The following is a 12095-nucleotide window of genomic DNA, read 5'->3' on the forward strand; positions in this document are numbered from 1 at the left end:
ATTGATATATCGATATTTTACTAGCAGCTCTAGTGTGCATCAGCTCTGAAAGACAGGATCGCTGGTCGTCGTCACCGTAATCGGTGTCTCTCCCAAAAGTCGTCAGGCGCGCTTTAGCTTGTGTTTCGTCAGGTATTGTAATTTGTTTTTTGTACTATGTAGCTGGAGTCAGCCCAAGAAGAATGCTGAATGTTGGATGGGTAGATCACATAACTAATGGGGAGGTATTGAACAGAATTGGGGAGAAGAGGAGTTTGTGGCACAACTTGACTATAAGAGGGGATCAGTTGGTAGGACATGTTCTGAAGCATCAAGGGATCACCAATTTAATACTGGAGGGCAGCGTGGAGGGTAAAAATCGTAGAGGGAGACCAAGAGATGAATACACTAAGCGGATAGTGAAGGATGTGGGCTGCAGTAGGTACTGGGAGATGAAGAAGCTTGCACAGGATAGAGTAGCATGGAGAGCTACATCAAACCAGTGTCTGGACTGAAGACCACAACAACAACAACATGTGCCCATTCAATATAGCACTCCGAAATTGGTCTAGTCCGACATTCGTTTTATCGATGTGTATTAACAGGAACAGTAATACACGAAGAATAATCAGCAATCCAGCAGCATTCATTGCATGCTTGGCGGTAGTAGTCACCGCGGTCTAGGGCAGTGCTGTCACTACTGAATTACTGGTTATTCATCGAGTTTTACTGTCCCTGTTAATACGTATCGATAAAACAAACATCGCAATAGACTAATGTAGGGCCCCTCATCGAATGGGTACGTAAGGTTCCGCATTAAAAATAATTTTGTTTGTAACGGGAAACAAACCGACGCTTTCCGTCGACATTGGGCTTCGCCTGAAAGAGGTGACAAGCAGCGAGTGTTTGAACTGGTTTCAGATACACATTGCGAAAACTAAATTTCAAATACCTGCAAAACACCAGAGAAAACGCGTCTGACGATTCCTAGAAGAGAGACCATAGAACCGGACATGTATCAGATACAATTTGTCATGATCTGACACAAGTCGTGTAATAAATACATACATACTAATTATTTTAATTATTGAGCACAGTGCCTAATTTTGGTCTTTTTCCTTGTCTAATAGATATCTGAGGATGGTCTGTTTTCTGACCAAAAGGGTTGTCTGTGATAAAGCGACATACAAATAGTGTGAAACGTCTGCTAGTTCTCTGTCAAACTTGTTTCGTATGATATCGATTTGCACTACTCTGATAACAGAAATTCGTATCGAATTCAATAAGTGTCAAATTTCTTCCTACTGTAACTCAACTGAATCACTTTTAGAGGCAATATACGACAAATTTTTTGGTCGTGCGGTAGCGTTCTCGCTTCCCACGCCCGGGTTCCCGGGTTCGATTCCCGGCGGGGTCAGGGATTTTCTCTGCCTCGTGATGGCTGGGTGTTGTGTGCTGTCCTTAGGTTAGTTAGGTTTAAGTAGTTCTAAGTTCTAGGGGACTTATGACCACAGCAGTTGAGTCCCATAGTGCTCAGAGCCATTTGAACCATTTTTTTGAACGACAAATTTTTATTCATCGTTAATGAAGGTGTAAGTTTCTACTTCCTAATTGGACGCTTCTCTCTGGATCTGGTCGAGGCGTAGCTTAGAGCAGTGGGCATGGTTTGGGCAATTCCACTGAGGGAAACATTTCTCTTAGTACAGATAGGCACATAAAATGCTTTTCGCCCCTCCACGAGCATTGCGAGAAGACAATGTCAGAATGCCCGAGCCTGTGGAACCGCAACGGGGATTCTTTTCCAAGGGGCGTTTTGATTCACTTTCGAACACTCTGGAGAGGTGACCCAGTAGCAAACATTCATGCTTGAGGTGGTCGTCGTCTGGCTCCTTCGAGTAACCAGCCAAACTGGCAAAACGCCCATTCCTCTTGTGTGTACAACAGGACTCACCAGGAACGAATATGGGAATTGTTTACGTAGTGGTATGTCAGATCGAACTAGCGGCGTGATGCTCATTATGGGCTACTTTTTCCATCTTTGTAAATACTCGTAAAGGTACAGCTTTGAATAGCCGGGTGCCAGGTGCAACTCTTTCTGAGCTGAAACTGATCTTTCACGTCAAGATAGAGGCATTTCCTTGTGGCTCAACAGAATCAGTGGCATGGCGAAGTTGCTCCTTAATGTCTTAATAGAACTTGCACCTTCCTTACCATATCAGTCCATCTACTCGTAAAATTCAACATTCTTCTCTAACACGGACAATGGAATGTTAAGGTTTTCTGAATACTAGAGTACCGCAACAACCATACTCCAGCTCGCTTGTTCAAAAGAGCTCTCTCTCGCTCTGTTTCCCTCTCGCGCGTGCCTTTCTTACGTGGAAGTTTCTCGTGGGACACTTTTTCTCAAAATTTAGCTGGCTGGGAGGGGGGGGGGGGGGTGTTGAGCGCCTGATATCCACTCGTCATTGACTGATCACGAGTTACCAGTTTTGCCTGAGGAGATTTCTCTGGATGTTACATCCGGAGAATGCAGATCTTTACCCTCTGGTGCTAGATTCTGACAGGAGCAGACTTCACCTAGAGCGTTAAGATCCTCATGGACACGGACTTTTCCTTCAGAACCCTGGACGGGTATCTTCATTGGTGAGTGCTGCCTTACCCCATGATCTATATGTACGAGGGTAAGTCAATGATTATCCGCAATTTAGTTATATTTTTGTTTATTTTGGTAGTGCTGTCATTTTATGTTGATGACGCATGGTTGGTTTATTTGTTGTTATATCTTTGCAATGTTAGTTTCATTATCGCTGCCGTGCTGTTAATCATGGCTGATGATGATGAAATCCCATATTCCTTAACACAGTATAGGGGACAATGCGGGAAACCCGCTCCGCCGTACTAGGCAAGGTCCTAGTGGAGGTGGTTTGCCGTTGCCTTCCTCCGACCGTAATGGGGATGAATGATGATGATGAAGACGACACAACAACACCCAGTCATCTCGAGGCAGGGAATCGAACCCGGGACCCCGTACTCGGGAAGCGAGAACGCTACTGTTGTCTATTTGCACCAAAGAAGAGCAACGTTCACTGATCCGCTTTTTGTGGTCGGAAGGCGTATCAGGAGCCGAAACCCATCAAAGATTTTCGGTACAGTGCGGGAGCAGTGTTTTGCCACAACGGAGTGTCTACGAATGGATTGAAAAATAACGAAATGGTCGCACTACTGTTACGCACGATGAAGGAGCCGGGCGACCGTTTACCGCTACAAAGGAAGAAACCATTGAGGGTTCAAATGAAATGATTCTCTTACACAGACGATTAATTATTGACGAAGTGGCAAATTGCCCGAAAATTAGTGATTTTTCTGCCTACGAAATCATCCACAACAGACTTGGGTTTCATAAAGATTGTGAAAGATGGGTCCCAAAACAACTCTCACAGTTGCATAAACAACCGCGCTTGGACATCTGCAAAAACATTTGGATGGCTATGGTAACGAAAGTGACAACTTCTTAGACAGGATCGTTACTGGTGACGAAACATGGATCCATCATTACGAGCCGGAGAGTAAACAGCAGAGTATGGAATGGAAACATCGCAATTCACCGTTCAAGAAAAAGTTCAAGACCCAACCGTCCTCAGGAAAGCTGATGCTTACGGTTTTTTGGGACACACAAGGTCCAGTACTGGAACATTATGGGGAAAGGAGCACAACAATAACCAGTGTACTTTACAGTGAGATGCTTACTTCCAGGCTAAAGCCTGCAGTTCGAAGCAAACGCCGAGGATTGCTGTCAAAAGGTGTTGTGTCGTTGCACAATGTTCGTCCGCATACTGCTGTCCACACTTCTGAAAAGCTCCAGAAACTCAAATTTGAAGTACTGCATCATGCTCCATATAGTACCGATCTTGCCCCTTCTGACTATCACTTGTTTGGCCCACTCAAACAGCTATCAAGGGGCTGTCCATTTGCCTCGGATGAAGTAGTGAAAGAAGCGGTGCATTCCTGGATCGCAGCTCAATCGAGGACCTTCTTTTATGAGGGCTTCAGGAAGCAAGGAGACTATGTCGAAAAATGATGTTCTTGTAAGTTTCCTATTTGATTATAATAAAATTTTGTAACTACTTTGTGGATAATAATTGACTTACCCTCGTATATATGTCTTCATTCTTCTGACTGATTTGATGCTGCCCGCCACAAATTGCTGTCCTGTGCCAACCTTTTCGTCTCAGAATAGCATTTGCACTCTGCATCCTCAGTTATTTGTCTTCCTCTTCTGTCTTCCTCTACAGACTTTGCCCTCTATAGCTCCCTCTAGTACCATGGAAGTTACTCCTTGATGTTTTAACAGAACTTGCTCCTTTCTTACGTTATCAGCCCACCTAACATTCAACATTCTTCTGTAGCACCACATCCCAAATCCTGATTCTTTTCTGTTCCGGTTTTTCCACGGCCCATGTTTCACGGCCCACGTTTCACCACTATGCAGTGCTGTGCTCCAGACCTCCATTTTCAAAAACTTCTTTCTGAGGCCTAAGTCTATGTTTAGGATAGAACATTTCTCTTGGCCAGGAATGACACTTCGCCATTGCTACTCTGCTGTTTATGTCCTGCTTGCTCGGTCTGTCAAGGTCTGTTTTGCTGCCTAGATAGCAGAATCCCTTAACTTCGTCTGCTTCTTGATCCTCAGTTCTGATATTAAGTCCCTGCTCTCATTTCTGCTACTTCTCATTGACCTCGTCTTCCTTCGGTTTTCCCTCAATTCATACTCTGTACTTGTTAGACTGTTAATTACAGTCCACAGATACTGTAATTCTGTGTCATCGGTGAACCTTATCACTGAAATGTTTTCCCCTTTTTAATCCCACTAGTGAAACTTTTTTCATTTCTTCTTCGATGTGTAGATTGAACGTTGGGGTGAAGTACTACATTCCTGTCTTACACCCTTTTTCATCCTAGCACTTCGTTGTTGGTCTTCCAGTCTTACTATTCCCTCATGTTTCTTGTGCACACTGTATACTATCCTCCTTGCCCTATAGCGCAAGCTTATTTTTCTCGGAATTTTGAGCATCTTGCACCATTTGATATTTTCAAATGTTTTTTCCAGGTCGACAGATCTTATGAACGTGTCTTTATTTTCCTTCAGTCTTTTTTCGGATATTAGCCGTAACGTCAGAACAGCCTCTCTTATGCTCTTACCTTTCCTTAAACCAAGTTGGTCGTCAACTGGCGAATCCTTAATTTACTTTCTCATTCTTCTTTATACTATTCGTGTTAGCACTTGGGTGCATAATTACTTAAGCAGACTGTCCGATAATTCTCTCATTTCTCGGCTCTTGCTGTCTTCGGAATTTGTGGATGATGTTTTTATGGAAGTCTGACGGTATGTCTCCAGCGTCATACATTCTGCTCACCAACGTGAATAGTCATTCTGTTGCCATTTGCCTTAATAATTTTAGAAATTACGATGGAATGTTATCTATCCTTTCTGCTTTATTTGACCGTCCTCCAACGCTCTTTTAAATTCCGATTCTAATACTGGGTCCCCTTTCTCTTTCTTACCGACTCCTGTTTCTTCTTCTATCACGTCATCAAACTAGCCTTCATAGTGGCCTTCATTGTACTCTTTGCACCTATCTGCTCTCTCCTCTGTATTTAGCAATGGAATTCCCATTGCACTTTGAATGTTATCACCCTTGCTATTAATTTCACCGAACTCTGTTTCGACTTCACTACATGCTGAGTCAGTCCTTCCGACAATCATTTCTATTTCAATTGAATCATTTTTTTCTGCAGCTATTTTTCCTTAACTTCCCTGGACTTGCTACTTATTTAATTCCGAAGTGACTAGTATTTCTGTATTCCTGAATTTCCATGAACATTTTTGTTCCTCCTTCTTTCGTCAGTAGACTGACGTATTTCTTCTATTATCCATTTTTCCTTCGTAGTTACCTTCCTGTACCTAAGCTTTTCTTATTAACTTCTGTGGTAGCCATTTTTAGAAATGTCAAATCCCCTTCAACTAAACTGCCTACAGAGCTATTCATTATCGCAGTAGCTAAAGCCTGAGAGAAATCCAAGCGTATCTCTTCATTCCTTCCGTATTTCACTTCTTTGCGCACTAACTGTCCCTGACTAGTCTCTTGAGCTTCAGCTTACCCCTCACCATTACTAAATTCTGATGTCAGTTTATAATGTCTCCTGCATACGCGTTAGTATCCAATATTTTATTTGAGAATCTCTGCCTGACGGTGATGTAATCTAACTGGAATCTTCCCATACGTCCCGTCCTTTTTCCAACTATGCCTCCCCCTCCTCCTGTGATTCTTCAACAGAGTATTCGTTGTTCCTAACTGAAATTTATTGCAGAACTCAGTTAGTCCTTCCCCTCCGTCATTCCCACTGCCAAGCCCATATTCTCCAGTAAGCCTTTCTACTATTACTTTCCTAATGACTATTATATTTTCACCTCTCTGCACGTACTGAATTACCCGTTCAGTATCCTCATACAGGTTTTGTTCCGGCGTATCGACAAACGCCGGCGTGAAGATGAAGAACACAAGAGAAGAGAAGGCTATAAGACGCCATCAGCCAATAGCCCACTGACTAGGACCGCACCACGACAGGAGCGGCTTTTACAAGAAGAGAATATAAGCGCCGCTTCTGCCAGCCTTGATCGCACAGATACTAGACCGGCACTAGCAGACCACTACGACAGCAGTTATTAGCGATCCATATCCATTGCTTGTATGGACATAGTATGTAGAGAAATACACTGATTGTTTGCCTGTCGTCCGTCGCTTGCGACACGTTCTTGTACGAGGGCAGTTCAATAAGTAATGCAACACATTTTTTTTCTGAAACAGGGGTTGTTTTATTCAGCATTGAAATGCACCAGGTTATTCCCCAATCTTTTAGCTACACAACGCTATTTTTCAACGTAATCTCCATTCAATGCTACGGCCTTACGCCACCTTGAAATGAGGGCCTGTATGCCTGCACGGTACCATTCCACTGGTCGATGTCGGAGCCAACGTCGTACTGCATCAATAACTTCTTCATCATCCGCGTAGTGCCTCCCACGGATTGCGTCCTTCATTGGGCCAAACATATGGAAATCCGACGGTGCGAGATCGGGGCTGTAGGGTGCATGAGGAAGAACAGTCCACTGAAGTTTTGTGTGCTCCTCTCGGGTGCGAAGACTTGTGTGAGGTCTTGCGTTGTCATGAAGAAGGAGAAGTTCGTTCAGATTTTTGTGCCTACGAACACGCTGAAGTCGTTTCTTTAATTTCTGAAGAGTAGCACAATACACTTCAGAGTTGATCGTTTGACCATGGGGAAGGACATCGAACAGAATAACCCCTTCAGCGTCCCAGAAGACTGTAGCCATGGCTTTACCGGCTGAGGGTATGGTTTTAAACTTTTTCTTGGTAGGGGAGTGGGTGTGGCGCCACTCCATTGATTGCCGTTTTGTTTCAGGTTCGAAGTGATGAACCCATGTTTCTTCGCCTATAACAATCTTTGACAAGAAACTGCCACCCTCAGCCAACATGACGAGCAAGCAATTCCGCACAGATGGTTCTCCTTTGCTCTTTATGGTGTTCGGTTAGACAACGAGGGACCCAGCGGGAACAAACCTTTGAATATCCCAACTGGTGAACAATTGTGACAGCACTACCAACAGAGATGTCAAGTTGAGCACTGAGTTGTTTGATGGTGATCCGTCGATCATCTCGAACGAGTGTGTTCGCACGCTCCGCCATTGTAGGAGTCACAGCTGTGCACGGCCGGCCCGCACGCGGGAGATCAGACAGTCTTGCTTGACCTTGAGGCGATGATGACACACGCTTTGCCCAACGACTCACCGTGCTTTTGTCCACTGCCAGATCACCGTAGACATTCTGCAAGCGCCTATGAATATCTGAGATGCCCTGGTTTTCCGCCAAAAGAAACTCGATCACTGCCCGTTGTTTGTAACGCACATCCGTTACAGACGCCATTTTAACAGCTACATACAGCGCTGCCACCTGTCGGAAGTCAATGAAACTATACGAGACGAAGCGAGAATGTTTGAAAATATTCCACAAGAAATTTCCGGTTTTTTCAACCAAAATTGGCCGAGAAAAAAAAGTGTTGCATTACTTATTGAACTGCCCTCGTAATACAAAGTTAAGTGTTGTTTATCTTCATTATTGTAATATTTCTTGAATTGTCGTATAGCATTCTGAGAACGCAGCATCCTTTAGGCACCCTATACGAGACGAGTGGCCAGGGCCCCACACATTTTCTACAGCTTCATTTTCTGCTTGCGATGTCGGCATGTAAACCAAAACTGTTGTTATCAGTGTCAGTCTGATGAAAACAACCCTATCACTGAACTGTTCACAGTAACTCACTTTCTGCACTATCTTCCTATTCATAACGACACCTATTCTCGATATAGCTTTTGCTGCTTCTGTTGATATTACCCTACAGTCGTCTGACCAGAAACCTTTGTCTTCTTTTCTTTTCAGTTCACTGAGGCCCAGTTTATCTGACATTTCACACCCCGACTCATAGGACGTTACCTATTCGTTTGTTATAAAATCTTTTTCTCATGGTCAACTCCCCATTCGCTGCCCCTCTCAGAGATCCAAATAAGGGAAAGATCGCCACGACACTTTTTCAGATACAGGTCACATGTACTGTTGATACACATTATGTGCCTTTAATGTTGTGGTTTCCATTGCCTTCTGCATACTCCTGCCATTGTCCATTGTTGATTCTTCCGCCTTTAGGAGCAGTTTCCCATCTCAGGGGCATGAGAATACCCTGAACCTCTATTCGCTCCTCCGCTCTCTCTGACAAGGAGGATGACTTCTACCGCAAGTATTCGGCCGCCATGGCTGATGAGTTTTATTCTAAATCCAAGCACTGGCTGGGATCTAGTCCAGGAGTCCTTAAGGAGGATGAGATCTGGCTCCATCCTCATAAAGAGAGCTTCGCCAGCCAGTCGGTATCCCTCCATGTCAGTGACCTCACAAGTCTCTCACAATGCCTCAGTGTGTAATTTTCCTCCAGTCCGACGGTGAACTTAGGGATAATCTGGAACAGCATGGCGTTCATTTCATCTGGTGTATCCATAGAGGCCCTAAGGACTACCGTGTAGACGGTGGTGCTTTCTTTCTGGCCTTTAAGGATCATACCCTGCCCGAGAAGGTCAAGCTGATGGTATACACAAGTGACATCGAACCATTCATTCCACCCCCCCCCCCCCCCCGTGTGTTGTTTCCATTGCCTCAAGTTTGGCCACAAGTCTTCATGATACGATGACACTCTCATCTGTGGTGGCTGTGGCCACCCTCTTCATGTGAGGAGCTGTTGCACCCCACAGCCTATCTGTGTAAATTTTTCTGGTCTACATTCTTCCCACTCAGCAGACTATCCAGTGTATACAAAGGAAAAAAAGGATCCAGGAGATATAGATCCTTGAGCCTCATAGCCACTTTGAGGCCCAGAAGAACTTTGGCAGTCTCACGCCTTGAATCTCTCATCTGACTTTGCTTCAGTCACATCTTCTCTCCTTCCCCTTCCTCCTTACCGCCATCCTGGTCCCCTTCCCTTCCCCTCCCCCTGGCTCCCATCCCATCCCCTCAAGAAATTGCTCCTCCGCTGCCTCCACCTTCTCCTTCTCCTCCTCCTTGGCCACAGAAGAAATCCTCTTCTCAGGCTTCTGCTGGTAATAGCTCTTCCTCTGGGAATACCCCTCCCTGGCGTTCCAAAGATAGGAAGCCTGCAACCTTCGGCCAGACCAGGGGCCACACTCCGAGGGCTCCAAAGCTTCTTGCTCTCTGGCTGATCCGGACATCGCTGCCACCTATTCCCTTACTGACAACACCTTCAGCTCTCTCCAAGGGAGAAGAAAACACAGTGAAAGTTCAAGGACGGGGCATCTGTAGCACCCTGGACGGTTCCGACCCCTGCTTCTCATTCTGAACCAGACCCAGTTTTTATGGATGTTACTGCATCCTCGTTGGTGACGACCACTAACCCACTGACATACTCCCTCATCTTCTCCATGCCCAATCTCGACCGTCGCCACATGATAATGCAGAGGAATTGCAAAGGATGTTACCGTTACATACGGAAAATACAACAACTTATTTTCTCTTATTCTATATTCTGTCTTGCTCTTCAAGAAATGCACTTCTGTGATGACCAGACTCCAACGTTTCGTGGTTACCGTTCTTTCTGTCGGAACTGTACTGGGTCCAAGATAGCATCTGGAGGGGTCTGCACTTGGGTTTGCACCGAGGTCATTAGCGACTTTATTCTCTTTATACCAATCTGGTAGCAATAGTGGTACGATTGCAAACGACCCCAGTAATCGCCATGTGCAATGTCTGCCTCCTTTATTTCGTTATGTTGAACTGCCTACTTTAATACAGCTACTACCGCCCCCTTATCTCCTCCTCATGCACTTCAATTCGCACTGCCCCCTGTCTGGAAGTGCCACTTCAATGGGTAGGGTTCTTCTAATTCACCAATTTGTTACATACCTTAATTTGTGTGTCTTCAATGACGGTTCTACTACCCACTTCTGTGCTGCTCATGACGTCTTTTCTGCTACTGATGTCACGATCTCCTCCCCTGCTCTCATGGCTTCATCACGTTGATCACCCCATGATGCTTTTTGTGACAGTGATCACTTCCTGGTGATTTAATCGTTATCTTGCCGCCACCAGGCAGACAGGCCCCCATGTTGGGTATTCTGATGAGCCAATTGGCCTTCATATACATCTGCTGTGCACTTCGACACCTCTCTCTCAGACTGAATTGATGCAGTTGCATAAGACACATCTGACACTGTTCCTCATGCTACTGGCGCTACTGTTCCCCTATCCACATGCCCCCATCGTCGTCGACCGGTACAATGGTAGACCAAGGACGTATCAGTCGCTATCCAGAACCGCTGGTGATCGCTGCAACGATTTAAACGACACCACCCTTCACAGACCAACCTTATTGCTTTTAAGCTTCTCTGTGCTAAGGCTCGCTACCTTTAAGCAGAGTACAAAGGAATGCAGGGATTGCTGTTTTTCCTCCATGGGGACGTGTCTTCATGTCAGGTTTGGTCCAAACTCCGTACCATCTAGGCCACCAGCAACAATCATCTTTTCAGACTCTTATACTACAGAGTACTCTTTGTTCTGATCCATTGATCCTTGCAAAGCACCTTTCGACACAATTTCTGTCGGCATTGGCGTCCTCTTCCTATCCTGCTACATTTCTCCAGCAGAAACGACGAGTTGAAGAAAGCTCCTTCAGTTTCAGCTTCCAACAAGCTGAAGCCTATTATGAACCTTTCACTGAATGGGAATTCTTACAGACTCTTACCTCAATACATGACACAGCTCCAGGTCCGGATTCCATCTACAACCAGATGATCCAACACTTGGACGTTACTCAGAGGCAAAAATCTGCTCAGGGTCTTCATCCACATTTGGCTCATGGATGTCTTACTCCTGCAATGGCGAGACAATGTAGTTATCTCCATACTTAAGCCAGGGAAGAACCCAATGTCTCTCGACAACTACTGACCGATTAACCAGACCAACGTATTTTGTCAACTGCTCGGGAGGACGATTAGCTACCGAATATGTTGGGTGCTCGAATCTTGGGGCCTTTTGTCTCCATGTTAGTGTGGCTTCCAGGAAGGACGATCTACAAATGACCATTTACTCAGATTGGAAACAGCAATCCGACAGGCTTTTTCTGAACCCCAACACCTTGTCACGGTCTTCTTTTACCTGCATATGGCATACAACACGGCTTCACAACTACACATCTTAGTTACCCTCCATGGCTGGGGCTTTTGCGGTATCCTATCGATTTTTATCCATGAGTTTTTAAACCAATAGCTGTTGAAGGTTAGAGCTGGCACTTCACCTAGCACTCCTTGGATCCAGGAGAATGGTATTGTTCTTCGTCGCCATAAATGGGCTTGTAACCTCTGTTGGACCTCTGGCTACCCCAGCGTCGTATGTTGACGAGTTTGGCATTTGATGACGCTCCCACTCAGTAGGATATGCTGAACGCCAGCATGAGGGTTTCATGTGATGGCCTTCGGCGTGAGC

The sequence above is a fragment of the Schistocerca serialis genome, chromosome 2 (genome assembly GCF_023864345.2).
Source record: "Schistocerca serialis cubense isolate TAMUIC-IGC-003099 chromosome 2, iqSchSeri2.2, whole genome shotgun sequence".
NCBI classification, from domain to species: Eukaryota; Metazoa; Arthropoda; class Insecta; order Orthoptera; family Acrididae; genus Schistocerca; species Schistocerca serialis.